The sequence below is a fragment of the Equus przewalskii genome, chromosome 4 (assembly GCF_037783145.1).
Source record: "Equus przewalskii isolate Varuska chromosome 4, EquPr2, whole genome shotgun sequence".
Taxonomy (NCBI): domain Eukaryota; kingdom Metazoa; phylum Chordata; class Mammalia; order Perissodactyla; family Equidae; genus Equus; species Equus przewalskii.
Genome location: NC_091834.1, coordinates 34,504,380 through 34,524,972, shown reverse-complemented (window position 1 = coordinate 34,524,972; position 20,593 = coordinate 34,504,380). Strand labels below are relative to the sequence as shown.

Here is a 20,593-nt window from a genome sequence, read left to right as displayed (position 1 = left end):
TTTAATTATGACATATCAGTAATGATTCAATCTGGCTATACAAAATAAGCAATTGAGACAAAAATTGAAAAAAAACCCAGTCAATAAATGATTTTTGTCAATACGGAACTATGGTAGATTCTAAAATGAACTAATTAGAGCCAGTAATTAAGAAATTAATTTTAAAAATTATATGGTAATTACAATAAAATAAATAAAATATGGCTAAATATTTTATTTTTCCTTTGATGTTTATTTATAGAAGTTCTTTTTTACATGATTATAAATCAAGAGCCATACTCAGATTGTGTAAAGAATGATTTTTTCTCAGTTTATTGGAGGTGATATAACATTCTACAGAAGATAACACAGTCTATACTGAATTACTATGTACTACGAAGGTAAATTGCAATTTGTTATGGTGAAAGGTGAGAAAAAGTGAAACTTCCTCAAAGACATCAATTAATGAGATTTTTGTTTGTAAAATGGCCACATGTAGAGAATGACACAAAATGAATATAATCTTATAAATAGTCAAAGAAGTACTCCTTCTCATTATTCTTCCTAATTTTTCTACATATAGGCACTCCATCTTTACCTCGAATTATGAGAATAAAGCTCCAGTCTGTGGCAAGTTTAGTAAAACTTGAATTTCTGGGTCTCTATCTGTCTGTTCACTTTATCTTAGTGCCAGCGGCATATTTCCAACTAAAGAATGAGGCTGATTGGGTCATAGGGCATGTATAAGCCACAAGAAAGCTATTGAAAAACCTATCACCAAAAAATCCATAAAGGCAAACTGAGAGTCCTATAAGGCACACTCCTTCCACAGGGAGGTTCCGTATCCACCTTAAAGTGTATATAACAATGGAATATTATTCAGCCATGAGAAGGAAGGAAATCCTGCCATTTGTGACAACATGGATGAATCTGGAAGACATAATGCTAAGTGAAATAAGGCAGACAGAGAAATACACATATTGCCTTATCTCATTTATATGTGGAATCTAAAAAAAAAGAGCCAAACACAGAAACAGAAAGTAGAATGATGGTTATCATCTCTGGGGTGTGGGGGAAATGGGGAGATGCTGGTCAAAGGGTACAAGCCTTCAGTCATAAGATGAATAAATTCCGGGGATATAATGTACAGTATGGTGACTCTAGTTAATAACATTGTATTTTATATTTGACATTTGCTACGAGAGTAGTCGTAAACATTCTCACCACACACACAAAGGTAACTATGAGAGGTGATGGATGTATTAATTAATCCAATGTGGTAATCATTTCACAATGTATACATATGTCAAATCATCATATTGTACACTTTAAATATATACAATTTTATTTGTCAATGATACCTCAGAAAACCTGGGGGGCGGGGCAGAATAAAGTAAGGACAAACTCCAGGAAATGAGATGAAGTGGAAAGATACAACTTGAGACAGACAGGAGAGAGCCTCTGCTGACCAGATGACCTTTACTTCATGGGGGAAAAGACAGAGGAAGTTCTTGGATTTTGGAGAAACAAAAGAGATGACTTATTTCTGCATTGCTGTTTCAATTATTTGACCAAAGTCAAATTTTCTGCCTAGCATAAAAATCAATCTCTGATCCAGTGCAAGATATGTCTTGCTGGGGTTACAGCCACCTCAACTTAGACAAATTTGGTTTTTCCTAGCTAATTCCAGCCTCGTATCTTGGGGTGAAGACTTTTAAATATATGCAGAATTGTTTTAGTCATCCCCATTATGATAATGGATCATTTTCTCCCCAGATTTTGGTATCATATCCCCCCCCAAGTTCAACTAAAGCCATATTGGTTTTATATCAAAGTACCGCAAGTAGTGACAATATCAAATATAAGTTTATGCCTTCTTTTCCCAAATTTTGCCTAACAGGTAGAAGTTTAAAAAAATTGGTGAAACATACTTATTAATGAATATATCAGAACACTACTGAACTTTAGTGAAAAAACTATTTGGTATTGAAACTAGTCTGACATATTTTTGTTCTATTAAAAAATCCTCTAGTATTTTTCTTAAAATGTTAAGAGTCTTCACCTCTTTTATTTGAAAGTAACTACAGCACTAAAAATATATTATCATTGATCCACTCAAAATTTCATAAACACAGATTCTAATAATATCAATCATTACCTCAAATTTACTATTGTAGGGAAGATTTTGAATAGTGGACCATTTTTTTGGTAATAATAAACGTAGACAAAATTAGACAGAGTATTTATTTATTGTCTGGTAACACTGATAAGAAAATAGCAATGTCAGACATAATCAGAGGTTGTGGCTTCCAATCCTTATGCCATATATAAATTTATACATCAGGTGCTTGAACATTCTATCTTTATACCACTTTATGTTCAAACAGAAGAATATTAAGATTGTAAAACTAGCCAGGAAGGAGATTATTCAAAACTTTAAAAAAATTTTAAACTAACCATAAAGTCTTGTTTCAAGAGCTTTTTCAACCCTTGTGATCTCAAATTATTGCACAAGTAATAAGGTAAAAGTAATGAAATACTTTACAAAAATGTTCAACAGAATTTAAAATTTTAACTTAAGGGAATTTGGAAGTTCAATCATTCTCAAAGAGGCTGTAAGGATGATTAAAATCCTGAAGGAAGCCTGAAAGAAAAAGGACACAATCATTATTGGAAATGTAATACAAGGTTAACTCTCAGGTTTCATGTTTAGACTAGAAAGCTTAAGTTCAAGGCCATTACACCAATTTTTATGGAAATGTAATGTTTTCCAACTCATGGTTCATCCCTTGAAAAGCTGTACATGGGTAATAATGATTATTAACTCCAATTAGTCACACACACTGGGATAAATTGGGAATGAAAAGCTTCTTCAATTACCCAAACTAACGTAAATGATTTATTTCCTTCTGCTGACATGAAAGGAAAAGAGTTGAATGTTCACGAAGGATAGCATTTACCCACCCTGCACTAAGGTCAGAGAGCTCACTCAGCATAAATATTCCCAGAAAAGGTTCAACTTGGCAGAAAAGAAACCGTCTACTCCAAAAGGTCACCATGTCAGCTTGACTTTTCATCTGCTCTGAGAAAACTCCTGTCAAAGCCCATTACTGTAAGGCAGCAGCTGTTCTGTAGAATGATGGCCTCCAAAGGAGAATAGTCTCTCATAGGCCCCAATGCAGCTCCTCCGATTCACAGACTATTTCTTGTTTCCTCAGACTCCATTCTTAGTCACAACCCCATGGCTTTGCTTTCCTATCTCAGATGCCTATTCCCAAATGTTTCTCTACATTTTACATAAGCCCAGCTGAAAATCATACCCTCTAAGTCAAGTGGAACCCAAGCTCCTTCTAACGGCCTATAAATTCCTACATAATCTGACCCTGCCAATGTCTCCAGTTTATCCCCTTGCTCACTCCAACCGCAATGAACTTCAGTTTCTCCAACACCCCAAGCTCTGTCTTGCTTCGGAGCCTCCACCTAGTGTGTTCCTCCCCCTCACTCTACACCTGGCTGGTTCCTTATCATATTCTGGTCTTTGCTTAAACCCTAACCCTCAAGGAAGGCTTTGCTATTTATCTCAAGTAGGTTCACCTTTATTTCCTCCAATTTCAGTCTCTTCTTTTCTTCCCAGCAGTGTCACAATTTTTAATTATTTTCCTTTGCTTCTCACTTTTTTTGTATCCACACTGGGATCATCGCCTGTCTTTTTTTTCTTTTCCCCCCCAGCTTTATTGAGATATAATTGACATATAACATTGTGTAAGTTTAATTGCACACACTGTGTACAATGTTTTGATCTGATGCACTTATATACTGCGAAATGATTCCCACCATAGCGTTAGCTAACACCTCCAGTACCTCACATAATTACCATTTCTTTCTGCTGGTAAGAACATTTCAGATCTACTCTCTTAGCAATTCTCCAGTATATAATACAGTATTATTAGCTATAATCACCATGCTGTACATTAGATCCTCAGAACTTATTCATCTGTTAACTCGAAGTTTGTACCTTTTGACAAACATTTCCCATTTTCCCCTGATATTGTCTGTCTTGTTCACATTGTATCCACAAAGCAAAAAAGCAATAAATGTTTATTCAACTGAATCCATCCTACCCTGATCTATCTTTTTCTAACTCCATTCATTCTTATCAGAATCAGAGCAAAATGAACTCATCATTTACTCGATTTTATCATTATTATTCAAGTCAACATATATACCTACCATATGCCAGGAACTGTGAAGTGCTGCCATAGCAGCTATCATTTACTGAGTGTTTACTATGTGCTAGGCACTGTTATAAGTACTTCACATATGTTATTTCTTTGTATCACCACAACTATATAAAAAAGCAACTATTTTTATCTCTACTTTAAAGATGAGGAAACTGAGACATAGAGAGGTTAATAATGCACCCAAGATGTCACAAACAGTAAGTGGCAGAGCTGAGATTCTGCACCCTATTAAATAAAACACAATTTCTACCTTAAGATAAGTACCAGGAGAGAGGGTAAAGGAAAGTGAGCTGGAAATTCAAAGGGAAGAGATAACATTTGCTTACAAGAGACTGAGACAATTTATTTGAGGGTGGCTTTTAAGATGAGATCTGAAAGGAGGAAGGGGCGGAGCAAAATGGCAGGGTGAGCTGACCTGGGATTCTCTCCCCTCCAAAATACAAGAAAAGATTGGAAGAACTGAATTTCAGAGAATAAACATAATGCCAGCTCGTTAGAGACCTACAACACCAAGAAGACAGAGATCATAAACCCTACTTACAGCCTCGGAGGCACTGGAACGGTAGGAGAGAACATTGCTCCCTCCCCTAGAGTCTGTGATCACTGCGGTGTGGGTCGGGAAGGAGCGGGGGAGGGGCTGAGCGCCCGGGGGATCATCCAGGACTCCTGCTGCTGATTCAGTGGAGACCCGCTGACGCGGGGAAAGCTTCCATCTGCGGGGACCCCATAAACCAAGGGCCTTGGGAGACCAGAGAACAGAACTGATCTGAACCCAGACCGGGGCACGTGAGTAACAGCCCCTCCCCCCCAGCAAAGCCAGTGGGTGCAGCCATCTTGCCCCAAGGCGGAGAGCTCATAACACGCCACTCTCGACCCCCATCTAGTGGCAACACACTGTAACTGCAACCGAATTCTACCACCATGTGAAAAAACCACTCCTCTACCATCCAGCAATTTATAAAAGCCCCAGACCAGAAGGAAAACAATAAAAACATAGAATTAAGTCCTGAGGACTTGGAATTAGGTCAACTAAGTGATAATGAGTTCAGAGCAGCTATAATCAAAAAATTCAATGAGGTAGAGAGAAAGATAGAGAAACAAGCCGAGTTCTGGAATTACTTCACAAAAGAGTTTGAAATCATAAAGAAGTATCAAACAGAATTACTTGAGATGAAAAACACAATGGACCAGATAAAACAGAATATGGATTCCCTGAATGCCCATGTAGACACCATAGAAGAGCAAATTAACATAATTGAAGATAGACAGGCTGAATGGATCCAGTCAGAGGAAGAAAGAGAACTAAGAATTTAAAAAAATGAGGAAAATCTCTGAGAGATAATGGATTCAATGAGGAGTAAGAACATAAGGATCATAGGAATTCCCGAGAATATGGAAAAGGAAAATGGAGCAGAAAGTGTGCTTAACGAAATTATTGAAGAGAACTTCCCAAATCTAGGGACCGACGGAGAAATGTGTGTAGAGGAGGGTTTTAGATCTCCTAGATTTGTCAATGTAAAAAGAGCTACCCCAAGGCACATAGTAGTAAAATTGGCAAAAAGGAAAGATAAAGAAAAAATACTCAGGGAAGTAAGAAAAAAAAAGAGAATAACCTATAAAGGAGCCCCTATCAGACTGTCAGCAGATTTCTCTACAGAAACCCTACAAGCTAGGAGAGAATGGAGTGACATATTCAAAGCTTTAAAGGATGAAAATCTTCAGCCAAGAATACTCTATCCAGCAAGAATTTCCTTCAGATATGAGGGAGAAATTAAATCTTTTCCAGACAAACAAAAGTTAAGGGAATTTGTAACCAAAAGCCCTCCATTACAAGAAATCCTCAAGAAGGCTCTCATACCTGAAAAAAGAAAAAAGGGAGAAAGGGGATACAATCCACAGACTAGGGAGACCGATGGATAGAACCAGAACAGGATAGCAATTATTCGATTATAGCATTAGGGTAAAGGTAAGGAAACTACCAAAGCAAGGACGATCTTATCACTCTAACTACAAATTAATAAGACGAGTTGGAATAAAAAATGAAAATAATTATTTAGGAGGGGAAGAGCAAAGGGTCTAAATCAGTATTGGTCAAGTAAGTAAGAGACCACCAGAGAATAGACTATATTATACACGAGATTCTAAATACAAACTTCAAGGTAGACACTAAAATAAAGTACAGAACAGAGTCACAAATCATAAATAAGGAAAAATCTAAGAAACCCAGCATAAGAAATTGCAGTATTAAATAGGTAGTTTAGAGCAAACAGGAAAAGAAACACAGGAAAACAAGATAATGAGCGACAGATTGACAGCATTAAGTCCACATGCATCAATAATCACTCTCAATGTAAACGGATTGAACTCTCCAATTAAAAGACACAGAGTGGCAAAATGGATTAAAGAACACGATCCAACAATTTGTTGCCTCCAGGAAACACACCTCAGCCCCAAGGACAAACACAGACTCAGGGTGAAGGGGTGGAGGACAATACTTCAAGCAAATAGCAAGGAAAAAATGGCAGGTGTTGCAATTCTTATATCAGACCAAGTGGATTTCAAAATAAGACAGGTAAAGAGAGACACAGAGGGACAATATATAATGATCAAAGAGACACTTCATCAAGAAGAAATAATGCTTATAAATATCTATGCACCCAACACAGGAGCACCAAGATTCATAAAGCAACTATTAACAGACCTAAAGGAAGATGTTAAGAACAACACAATAATAGTAGGGGACCTCAACACCCCACTCACATCAATGGACAGATCATCCAGACAGGAAATCAACAAGGAAATAGTGGAGCTGAATGAAAAACTAAAACAATTGGACTTAATAGACATATATAGATCACTCCACCCTGAAGGAGCTGAATACACATTCTTCTCAAGTGCACATGGAACATTCTCTAGGATAGACCATATGTTGGGAAACAAGGCAAGCCTCTACAAATTTAAAAAAATTGAAATAATAACAAGCATCTTCTCAGATCATAGTGCTATAAGGCTAGAAATTAATTACAAGAAAAAAGCTGAGAAAGGCACAAAGATGTGGAGACTAAACAACACACTACTGAACAAGCAATGGATCATTGAAGAAATTAAAGAAGAAATAAAAAAATACCTGGAAACAAATGAAAATGATAGCATGCCATACCAACTCACATGGGATACAGCAAAAGCTGTATTAAGAGCAAAATTCATCGCAATACAGGCACATCTTAACAAACAAGAGAAATCCCAAATAAGCAACCTTAAAGCACACCTAACTGAACTAGAGAAAAAAGAACAAATGAAGCCCAAAGTCAGCAGAAGGAGAGAAATAATAAAAATCAGAGCAGAAATAAATACTATTGAAACGAAAAAGGCAGTAGAAAGGATCAATGAGACAAAGAGCTGGTTTTTTGAGAAGATAAAATTGGCAAACCACTAGCCAGACTTACAAAGAAAAAAAGGGAGAAAGCTCAAATAAAATCAGAAATGAGCGAGGAGAAATAACAACAGCCTCTGCAGAAATACAACAGATTATAAGAGAATACTACAAAAAACTATATGCCAACAGGATAACCTAGAGGAAATGGATAAATTCTTGGACTCCTACAATCTCCCAAAGCTCACTCAAGAAGAGGGAGACAATTTGAACAGACCAATCACAAGGAAAGAGATTGAAACAGCAATCAAAAACATCCCAAAGAATAAAACCCCAGGACCAGATGGCTTTCCTGGGGAATTCTACCAAACTTTCAGAGAGGATTTAATACCTATCCTTTTCAAGCTATTCCAAAAAATTAGGGAGGATGGAACACTTCCTAACACATTCTATGAGGCCAACATCATGCTGATACCAAAACCTGACAAGGACACCACGAAAAAAGAGAACTACAGGCCAATATCACTGATGAACATAGATGCAAAAATTCTAAACAAAATTTTGGCAACCAGAATTCAGCAATTCATCTAAAGAATCATACATCATGATCAGGTGGGATTCATACCAGGGACACAGGGATGGTTCAACATCCGCAAATCAATCAACGTGATACACCACATCAACAAACTGAGGAATAAAAACCACATGATCATCTCAATAGATGCAGAGAAGGCATTTGACAAGATCCAACAGCCATTTATGATAAAAAAAAAAAACTCTGAACAAAATGGGCATAGAAGGAAACTACCTCAACATAATAAAGGCCATATATGACAAACCCATAGCCAACATCATACTCAATGGGCAAAAACTGAACACCATCCCCCTGAAAACAGGAAAGAGACAAGGATGCCCTCTATCACCACTCTTATTTAACATAGTACTGGAGGTCCTGGCCAGAGCAATCAGGCAAGAAAAAGGAATAAAAGGAATCCAAATAGGGAGGGAAGAAGTGAAACTCTTGCTGTTTGCAGACGACATGATCTTATATATAGAAAACCACAAAGAATCCATTGGAAAACTCTTAGAAGTAATCAACAACTACAGCAAAGTTGCAGGGTATAAAATCAATTTGCATAAATCAGTAGCATTTTTATAATCCAGTAATGAACCAACAGAAAAAGAACTCAAGAACACAATACCATTCACAATCGCAACAAGAAGAATAAAATACCTTGGGGTAAATTTAACTAAGGAAGTGAAGGACCTATATAATGAAGATTACAAGGGCTTTCCGAGAGAATTGGATGACGACATAAGGAGATGCAAAGACATTCCATGTACATGGATTGGAAGAATAAACATAGTTAAAATGTCCGTTCTACCTAAAGCAATCTACAGATTCAACGCCATCCCAATCAGAATCCCAATGACATTCTTTACAGAATTAGAACAAAGAATCTTAAAATTCATGTGGGGCAACAAAAGACCCCGAATTTCTAAAGCAATCCTGAGAAAAAAGAACAAAACGGGAGGCATCACAATCCCTGTCTTCAAAACATACTACAAAGCTACAGTAATCAAAACAGCATGGTACTGGTACAAAAACAGGTGCACACATCAATGGAACAGAATTGAAAGCCCAGAAATAAAACCACACATCTATGGACAGCTTATCTTTGACAAAGGAGCTGAGAGCATACAATGGAGAAAAGAAAGTCTTTTCAACAAATGGTGCTGGCAAAACTGGAAAGCCACATGTAAAAGAATGAAAATTGACCATTCTTTTTCACCATTCACCAAAATAAACTCAAAATGGATCAAAGACCTAAAGGTGAGACCTGAAACCATAAGGCTTCTGGAAGAAAACGTAGGCAGTACACTCTTTGACATCAGTATTAAAAGGATCCTTTCGGACACCATGCCTTCTCAGAGAAGGGAAACAATAGAAAGAATAAACAAATGGGACTTCATCAGACTAAAGAGCTTCTTCAAGGCAAATGAAAGCAGGATTGAAACAAAAAAACAACCCACTAACTGGGAAAAAATATTTGCAAGTCATATATCTGACAAAGGCTTAATATCCATAATATATAAAGAACTCTCACAACTCAACAACAAAACATCAAACAACCCAATCAAAAAATGGGCTGGAGACATGAACAGACATTTCTCCAAAGAAGATATACGGATGGCCAATAGGCACATGAAAAGATGCTCATCATCGCTGATCATCAGGGAAATGCAAATCAAAACTACACTAAGATATCACCTTACACCCATTAGAATGACAAAAATATCTAAAACTAATAGTAACAAATGTTGGAGAGGTTGCGGAGAAAAAGGAACCCTCATACACTGCTGGTGGGAATGCAAACTGGTGCAGCCACTATGGAAAACAGTATGGAGATTCCTCAAAAAATTAAAAATAGAACTACCATATGATCCAGCCATCCCACTACTGGGTATTTATCCAAAGAGCTTAAAGTCAGCAATCCCAAAAGTCCTATGCACCCCAATGTTTATTGCAGCACTGTTTACAATAGCCAAGACGTGGAAGCAACCTAAGTGCCCATCAACAGATGAAAGGATAAAGAAGATGTGGTACATATATACAATGGAATACTACTCAGCTGCAAAACAGAACAAAATCATTCCATTTACAATAACATGGATGGACCTTGAGGGAATTATGTTAAGTGAAATAAGCCAGCAAGAGAAGGATAATCTGTGTATGACTCCACTCATATGAGGAATTTAAAATTATGGACTAAGAACAGTTTAGTGGATACCAGGGGAAAGGTGGGGTGGGGGGTGGGCACAAAGGGTGAAGTGGTGCACCTACAACATGACTGACAAACATTAATGTACAACTGAAATTTCACAAGATTGTAACCTATCATTAACTCAATAAAAAAAAAAGAAAGAATATAAAAAAAAAAAGATGAGATCTGAAAAAAAGTTAGGGTCTTGAGAAACATATATCAAGAATTTGTGGAAGAGGCCCTTATCAGAAAGAAAATAGTGAGAACAAAGATACAGGGAAAAGATGCTAAGTGTGGACAGGAAGTAGTCACAGTAGAGTTATTGTGTTTGTCCTAAATCTTGAGTCCAAATAGTGAAAGTCCTTGTGTATATCACTGAGAATTTATCTGTGGCTGAAAAAGGAATGAAAACACAATCAAGGTTTTAAAATAGAAACTACTGTGGAGTTATTCTCTAAGTTATTAGTAACCTCCCTTGTTCATTATCTGTTTCTGGTGACTCAGCAACTAGATTTTAAGCTTTTTGATCGCAGGCATGATGTCTTGGACTTTCAGCAGAGAGGCTATGAAAGGTGACTGAAAATGTCAGTGAACAAGAAGAGGAAAAGTCAGAGGAGACTAGAGAGAGGTGAGGCACGACACATGGTAACGGCAATGGCACAGTGATGAAATACTGCCCTGCCCTCAAGGGGCTTATATTCTGACACAGATGAAATGATCGGTGTAAATTCTTATGATACAGTAAATATGTTAGAAGAAATATGAAGGCCTGCAGCTCTAAAATTCTGCAAAGCAAAATGACTTTAAAATGAATTATAATGGCATTTCCAAAAGTGTTTATGCACAATCTTGTTATGACTGACAACAGTACATTTCGATGACAATGAGTACTTATAAAATAAAAGCTTCTCTGCAACAGTTATTTACATAGAACGGTGAGTCTCATCTAAAACTTTATTAATGTAGTTGCCATGTACTCTCCGCAGTGAGTACAACTCAGCATTTCCCTTTTATGGTCCCTGCCTGTGGCTTTCTACAATCGAATTTCTTGACTGGAGAAATTTAACTTAGTTTTTTTCCTCTTTCAGTAAAAAGTGATTACTTTCAATTCCCTTCACATATTCCCACCATACTCCCATTAGAACATTTATCTAAAGTCCCAAACACACACACACACACACACAGACACACACACACAACACTTGTATTAGGAAACGGCTGAGTTGAAGGTGTGCAGTGATTTTCCCTTATTTATCCTATTGAATGTACATAATTTTTTTCATTCATTCACTCTGAAGAATCTGACATTCAGCTTCATTTTATAAGTCCTGCACTGGAAAACTGCTACAAAATTATGAGGAGTCATTTGCCTCTTTTTTTTTTTCAGTTGATGTGTATGATAAACTAGGTTCTGATGATCATAGAAATTTAGAGTTTTAACAATACTTAGAAAGCATCTAATCAAGAGAAGACCAACTTAGGCACAGCATTCCCCACTCCCCACTACCAGAGGGTAGCTATTGCTAATAGATCCCAGTGCTCTTTCCCACTGAGCCTGGGCATTGCTCAGATTCCTTCTCTACATGATGCTCCAGGCAACCTCTACCCTGTAAGGCAAAACATTTGTTGCCCATGACACTTCTCATAGGATAGAAAACGTATCCTGCAATTCAAGGCACTTCGGAAAGCTACAATCTATTCTCAGCTACCACAGTACCTAATATTTAGCAAAGTGCTCAGTGTCCTGAAACATACTAACAGTTTAAAAGCCTTACTGCAGTTTACAAAATAGACTATGTGCATGAGCACCTTTTGCCCGTGCCCTGCATTTGGTGCTTCTGACCACCCTTATCCTACACCTCAGCACGCTGTATCCTGGCTCACTTACTCTGTGAGTCACTCCTCCTTCTTCCTGGGAGACAACATAACTTCTTTCCACACCCTAGATTAAGGCTGTCTTGAGGAATCCATTCTTCCCCTTCTGTTATTCTCTTGACACACTCCACAATCACTGTCACCCACACCCATGGCTTCAGGTAGACTGTTTCCCCATTTAGATCTCCAGTTCCAGACCCCCAATCCCAACTCCTGGTTGGAATTTCTACATGCATGTCTTGCTATTACCACAAATTCAACATGCAAACTTCATCCTTCTCACCAAAACTTGCTTGCCTTTCCTCCTGTTTTCCTTCTTTATATTAACAGCATCATTATCTTCCAATCACCCAAGCTGGAAACCTTAGGGGTCTCCTTCAGCTCCTCTTTTCACTCTCTACTTCTAATTGGCTTGCCAATTCTAACCTGAAACATCATTCAAGTCTGTCTCCTCCTCCCAATTTCCAGTGCCACCACCCTCATTTAAGCTTTCACCTGTGCCCACTTTAATGCCTGGCACTCTGCTCCTAACTGGTCTTCCCCCCTGAATCTCCCCTCTCTAAACCGTCCACCCATCCCATCTCCCTGCCCCCTGCCCCCAAGAATAGCATCAAAGTATGTTTCCTGACAAATGTGATGATATTATTCCCCACCGCTGCTAAAAAGTGCCCCTACAGTCCTTCAAAATAAAGTCAATGTGGGGCCGGCCCGGTGGCGCAGCGATTAAGTTAGCATGTTCCACTCCTCGGTGGCCCGGGGTTCGCTTGTTCGGATCCTGGGTGCAGATGTAGGACTGCTTGGCAAAACCCATGCTGTGGTAGGCATCCCACATATAAAGTAGAAGAAGATGGGCATTGATGTTAGCTCAGGGCCAGGCTTCCTCAGCAAAAGGAGGAGGATTGGCAGTAGTTAGCTAGGGGCTAATCTTCCTCAAAAAAAATAATAAAATAAAAATAAAGTCAATGTCTCCCATTACCTTTAAAACAAAGTTTAAATTCCTAAGTGTGGATTTCAAGGTTCTCCACAAAAAAGGACCAGGTGCCTTTCTCATCACATGGCGTTGTGATTAAAAGCTCAGACTCTGGAGCCAGATTGCCCAGTTTTGTGACATTAAGCAGGACTGCTGCACACACTAGTGTAGGCTGAGAGGTGTGCCTGAGTGAGTCATCTGGCTGAGAGGTGAGGGTGAAGTGAGGGGGTAGAAAGTGTAGCCCATGTACCACTCACCCAGCCATCTCAGCACAGGGCTGCTACAGACTCAGAGGAAGCAGCACCATCTTCTATTTCACAGACAGAAAATATAAGGGCTCCGTTTCCTTATTTATAAAGTGGGGCTAATACTAAGACTTATCTCATGGTGGTGTTGTGAAGAATCAATGAATCAATACATGTGAAGCCCTTAGAACAGTTCCAGGCACATGATAAGTGCCCAGTAAGTGTTAGTTGTTAATTCCACACCTCCTTGTTCTTTATACTTTAAGTAAATAGTTGAATTTACTTACTATTTTAATCACGTATAATCTGTGCTTTTTCACCTTTCTGGCTTTCATTGCTCATTCTGCTTCCTCTCCCAATAGTTCCCTCCCCTAGCAGCTCCCATCTCTGCCTGTTGATATCCTGTCCACTCTTCAAACTTAGCTGAGCTGCCGTGATTGCCCGCCGTAAGTCCTACTGGAGCCCCGTGAACAGGAGTTCTCTAGACTTTAACTCAACTCTCAGGCCTCTGTGGACCCCTATTGTGCAACTTACTATAGTAAATTTTGTACTACATAAACTTAAATTTATCTCAAGGCCTTATCTTCCTTGAGAGATTTTAAGTGTCTTAAGGTATCCTGTAAGGTTCCTTTATATGTTCCCACAGTCCCACAGACCTACAGTGACATAACAGGCAGTAATAGAACCATCCATTGAGTACACACTGTGTGCCAGGTACTATAAAAAGTGCTTTACATACAGTATTTAAATTACTTCTCACACAACCTTTAGAGTATTGCTATTTCCCTTTCATATAGGGAGACTTAGTATTTAAATAGTTTGCATAGTATTAAACAGCTAAAAAGTGGTGGGCAGAGATTAGAACTCAGGACCTTACAGTTTCGGGGACTGAACTCTTTCTGCTTCATGGTGTTATCTTGCCTGGCACCTTCACCTGTCCAGGAGCTACCCTTTATTGATTGTATATTATGTTCCAGGAGCTTTTCCTACATTATTCATAAGCTTCCTTGGAAAATGGTTATTATTATTCCTATACACATGAGGAAATCAAGGCTTAGAGATGTTAAGCAATTTACCTTCCATCTCACAGCTACTAAATTCCAGATGCAACTTTTAAATCTGACTGCAGAACTCCCTCAGCCCCCAAATCACTTCTCACGTTCCAGCAGGAGTCTCTTGAGAAAAATGTTATTGCTTATACTATTACTATTATTATCATTATTATGTTACTATTACTCACAGGCTCTCATTTGTGTGAGTCTATTTCATTTAGACACCCTCTAGACAGGCACCATCAGAAACTTATACTTACAGAAAAATTATACTTACAAAAAACTTATACACATACAGAAAAAATGTTATTCCTGCATTATATTCTGTCAACTTTTGTCTTTATTATATTGACTAAATCCTACTTATTATAAATAACTTGACCAAAAAAATATGCTTGTTCCCCCAAGAATCGGATGCAGTTTTACATAAAAATGATCTTGATTTCAGAAAGATAAAAGTTAGTGATATAACGTGATTGCTTATGTAATCACTAGGTCAGGAATACATTGAGGATTCATATTTAGTGTATTATTAATTTCACCAGATCATTAGGTTTTTCCTGGTACTTCTATTGCATTCAAATTATTTGGAAGGTCAAGATAAAATACTACACCCAAAGAAACAAGTAGGTACTGATATGAATACCAGAATGAATCTTGAACTAAATGCCACACACAGAGAGAAGAGGGCTAAAAAGAAAGATGCAGGATCAGAATTAACCATTAGATTCTAAAAGAATATAAGAATATAATTTTGAAAAGGGAAAAATAGGGGGGAGATTTTACTGGAAATTAGTCTGACATTATGAGAAAACAATACTCAATACCAAATTAACATATGTCCAGCAACTCTCAAGGTAACTGAAAGATACTTAAAATACAGATATTACTTAAAGTTATATGACTTGAATGTCATTACTCAATTTTGCCAATGCTCACTATGTGATTGGAAAAATCCTATTGATTTTGAGAAAGCAAAATGTGCAAGTGAAAGTAGAAAAAATTAATAGAACTCAAAACTTCCCAAACAAAAAGAAATAACTCCGAAAGAGCATCCCTCCTTATGAAAATACTAGTTTCTAGAGTTCCCAGAGGATTCTGAGTAAAACTAGACACACTTGCAATGCATTAAAAATGTGTAATTACCATTTAAATGGAGAGAGAAAAGCTGGTGAGTGAAATGAGAAAAAGGCATTTTCTGACAGCCAACCAGAAGTTGGCATTTCGGCCAATGATCATCTAATCTAAAGTCAGGTTAACAAAGCTATTGTCACTCTGCCACTCACCCTCAGCCTTTTAACTGTCAGCTCTCCTCTACCAGAAGAAAACAGCAGGTTAAGTCTCTCCACAATTTCAGTCACAATTTGATCTTTAGGCTCTGGCATGTTCAATATATAATTCAACAGCATATGTTTACCAAAAGATAGCGAACAGACATAAAAGTTCCTCTTAATTCTCTCTTTTTAATGATTTGGGCACCCAAATTACAAGAGTAAATGAAATTTTGGAGTAAATGTCCATTGGTCATACAAGCATGATGGTTAGCGTCATCTCATCACACCTACAGTCCAATGAAGGCTTTCTTTAATAACATCCCTGTTCATGGATTTGACCAGGCAGCAGCCTGGATGTGGAAAATGTGACCTTATTCCAAAAAAGCACTGAACATCCTTTTCAAATGAGTTTAAAATTTGTCACATAGATTTCAAAACTCTGGAAAAGTATCAACTGTGTTTTTATTTGATAGCTGCACAATGAAGTATAGAGGGTAAAAGATTTGTCAAGAATCACACAAATTAAGGGGAAAGATCCATTTCCCTGTCCTATGAGTATTTCAGAAGTCCAATCTACTCCTTTTGGGTTACTGTTACATTTCTTATCAGGAGATTAGCTACTTCTTATGATGTGTTTGTCAAACCCATTTGGATTTATCAGGGTGGCATACTGTGATTGGATTAATCATTGCTTCTGTTTCAAAAAATTGAGTATTTCTGAAGTAAGAATATAAAGGTGAAGTATGAAAAAATCAGTAAATCACGAGACAAAGGGCTGTGCACACATGATCAACAATGTGACAAAAGTGGAGATGAGTAATATAATGACTACTTTATTCTTGCTTTCCTTTTGTATCTTCTTTTGGCTATTTTCTTTGGTATCTTTAAAAATTTGTTGCAAGTCAGTGTAACAAGTTAGGCAAACATTGTTTAGCCATTCAATGGTCTTTTCATCATCTAAACCAGAGGCCCACACTCTATGGCTCAAAGACCAAATCTGGCCCTCTGCATGTTTTTGTAAATGAAATTTTATTGGAAGACAGTCATGTACATTCATTTACGTATTGCCTATGGCTGATTTTGCACAATGACAGCAAAGTTGAGTAGACCATAAGGCCTCAAAAGCCTAAAATATTTACTATCTGGCCCTTTACAGGAAAAGTTTGTCATTCCCTGATCTAAATTGTTTCATCTTTTAGTGTTCTATGTGGAAATCATACTCTCTGACCACAACCTTCTCTCCTACTCTCTGTCCCATTAGATCTGTTTTTTTCTACTTCTCCAAGACATCCCATTTTTTCAATTATCTTCTTTTTCTAGTAAATCTACCATCTTCTATTATATATCTTTCCCTTTTCAGTCACCATCACAATCAATTCCATTTCAAAATTTATTTAATCTGAAAATAAAGCTGGTCATATGTGACCCAATCTCTGGCTTGGGTCAATAAAAAAAAAATCAATTAAATAACGATGGAAAGATCTAATTGAAAGAAATTTAAATATTTACATAGGTTGTAAAGAAAATGCTAAAGTGGTGAGGGAGGAGTGTGCTCTTAATGAGTAGTAGAACATTTCAAAATCCTATCTTCCCAGCATCACTATTCTCAATATTCCCCCAAATCAAAAACATCTGCTGTAGTAGATGCTATGGTATACTGCTCAGACCTTCCTTTCAGGAACAAGGCACTCATTCCTCCAGCTGCCAGGCTCTCTTCAGGAATTGCCCTCAGCCAAAGGGAGCCACCTCACTCAAAATTAAGCCTCCTTTTGGAGAGAATCCCACATCTAATGCTCGTTGATGTGGCGGTTTGAGTCCCTTTGCCCCAATGAGGGAGTCCATCCAGTTTCCAGAGCTCCCCATGAGATTGTCTGAGACCTCTGTCGTGACTACATGACAACTCGACTATTCCCCTGGCCCAAGTCTCCTTCTCTCTCACACACACATGTGTTATTCCTAAAAGCATGCTGCAATAAACTCTTGCACACAAATCTCTGCCCTGGAGTCTATTTTCCAGGGAACCCAATTTAAGAATGCTGCTTTCTTCAAACTTTCCTTCTCTCATCCCATTCTCATCACCCAAAAAGAAGCTTCCCCCAATCCCAGTCTTTCTAGAGCTTTATGTCTTTCTCCTCACAGTCCTGTTTTCCTCACAATCCTGGGTCAATTCCTTTCCTCTCCATAGAGTTCACTATCTTTTCTTTAAGTTTACTAATTAGATATAAAAAAGAATCTATAACTAGTTCTATAATTTGTGCTAATATGTTTTTTTTATTTTTTTATAGTTTTTTTTTAAAGATTTTATTTTTTCCTTTTTCTCCCCAAAGCCCCCCAGTACATAGTTGTATATTTCTCATTGTGGGTCCTTCTAGTTGTGGCATGTGGGACGCTGCCTCAGCGTGGTCCGACGAGCAGTGCCATGTCCGCCCCAGGATTCGAACCAACGAAACACTGGGACGCCTGCAGCGGAGCGCGCGAACTCAACCACTCGGCCACGGGGCCAGCCCCTGTGCTAATATGTTTTAATGTCTTATTCTAAGATTTCAAAATATTGCCTTATAGAAGACAGTTTTGGACTGTAATATCAGGTCTAATTGTTTAAATGTTTCACTGTTTTATTTTTAACAGAATTTGTAACCAAAAAGCATTTAAGATTGTATCTTTTACATTATGCATTTAAAATTCCTTATATGATCATTATATGGTGAACTTATAGTGAAAGCTCTCCTGCAATAACATTTCCCCCTGTGATAGCATTTTCATTCAAAATGAAATGCTCCAGTACAAAAGTTGGACAACAAGGCAGCATGAGAAGACATAGCTTTTTTTTTTTTTAATTTCCTAACATCACCAAGTTCTTCTTTGGTAAGTTTGCTTCTGAAAGGAAAGGAGGAAGGAAGGCAGGAAGGGGAAGGAAGAAAAAGAGAAGGAAGACAAAAGAAGAGAGACAAGAGGAAGTAAGCCACAAGAGAGAAGGGGAAGGGAGGGGAGGGGAGGAGAGGAGGAGAAACCAAGTTGAAACAAATCAAGAGAAAATCATTGTAAATTCATGTATTATTTTGCATGTAGTGCCTCTGAAGTTCTAGAATGATTATTTTTTCCAGAGACCAAATGTTTAATTTTCTGAAATTTCCAGCATTGGCACATGTTAGAATAAACAACTCACCTTCATTCTGCTTGAACTTAAAGTTAAGAAAAAATGAAAACAAAGAGAGTAATGTGAGGTGGGGAGGAGTTTAATATCACTTCCTGATTTTAAAATAATTTATGTATCCTCCATAATTAAACAATCATGGAATTCGGGGATGATTAGCCAGACAAACCAACGGCAGTGAATAAAATATACAAAAATATACTCAAATGTGTATGGAAATTTGATCTAAGAAAAAGATTCCTTCATTGCAGCATTATTCACAATAGCCAAGTCTTGGAAACAACCTAAGTGCCCATTGACAGACGAATGGCATATATATACAATGGAATACTATCAGCCATAAAAGATAAAATCTTGCCATTTGTGACAATATAGATGGACCTTATGGGTACTATGTTAAGCAAAATAAGTCAGATGGAGAAAGACAAATACCGTATGATTTCACTCATATGTAGAAGATAAACACATAGATATAGAAGACAGAGTGGTGGTTACCAGCGGGGAATGGGGGTGAGGGGAGGGCAAAATGGGTAAAGGAGGACATTTGTACAGTGATGGATGGAAACTGGACTTTGGTAGTGAACACAATATAGTCCATACAGACATCAAAATATAATGTTGTACACCTGAAATTTATATAATGTTATAAAGCAATGTTACCTCAATTGAAAAAAAAGATTCCATCTCATATCACTGGCATAAAGATGGGCTTTTAAAATAAATTGCACTGGGACACCTGGATAGCCATTTGGAAAAACATAAAATTGGAGCTGAATCTCATACCATATACAATAATTAATTCCAAATAGATCAAAGAGCTAAATGTTAAAGAAATGAAACTATTTCAGATTATTTCCATAGGATAAAATTCCAAAAGTGACATTATTGGGATAAAGAGTGAAAACAAGTTAAGGTTCTTGATTCCTACTGGTAAGTTTATTTTTAAAATTCTTGTTCTAATTTACATCCCCAAATGTAGTATATGACAGTTCCATTCTTATTCAAGTCTAGTCAAGAATGTGTGTTCTCATTTTAAAAGTATTTAATAGAATATATGTGTGTGCGGTGTAGTTTAAGCTTTAGGAGCCCTCATTTGCCCTAGCCCTTTCAATGCCTTGGGAATATGTGTTATCAGAGTCAAATATTTTTGTAAAATTAACAAAAGGAAGATTAAAAATTTTTTTAAGAGAGTCCCAAAATTCCATAAGCTTCAAGCCCCACAAAACCTAGATCAACTCCTGACTATTTTATTGGTTTGAAGCATATGAAATTGCCCTTTTAGTATGTCACAAGTGAACAAATCCAGAAATTGCCTACGGTTCAACTAATTCACATAATTTGGTGACTCACAAAGTGTTTCTATACGAGGAAAAAAAATCTCCAATAACAGCATTACCAGGTCAAAAAGTACCCCCAAAATAAAATTTTAATAGATACTGTTAGATTGCCTTCCAAAAAGTTTGTATAGATACCCAATCCTTCCAACCACAAATAAATGTGCACATTTCCCTCACAACAGTGGGTGTTAACCAGCACAACTACACACTCTTGTTTACCCAAGGTAGTCCTCGTCTACACCAGTTCTCTCAGCATAATTATTAATAGTACCCCCTTTCACTCTCAAAATGGTCCCAGTTTGGATGCTATATGGCCACCCTAGTGTCT

The 20,593-nt window shown here is 37.5% G+C and overlaps 1 protein-coding gene across 2 annotated transcripts in view; it reads right to left on the bottom strand.

The window, feature by feature from the left end:
• Positions 1-20,593, bottom strand: part of PTTG1IP2 (PTTG1IP family member 2) — an 80,697-nt gene that overhangs the window by 27,415 nt on the left and 32,689 nt on the right. Inside the window, exon 7 of one of the 2 annotated variants that reach the window (XM_070617447.1) lies at positions 2,210-2,623. The exons of the other annotated variant lie outside the window; for it this stretch is intronic. The gene's annotated coding sequence lies outside the window, so the exon portion shown is untranslated. Of the gene's footprint in view, positions 1-2,209; positions 2,624-20,593 lie in introns of those variants that run through there. 2 annotated transcript variants of the gene reach the window in all.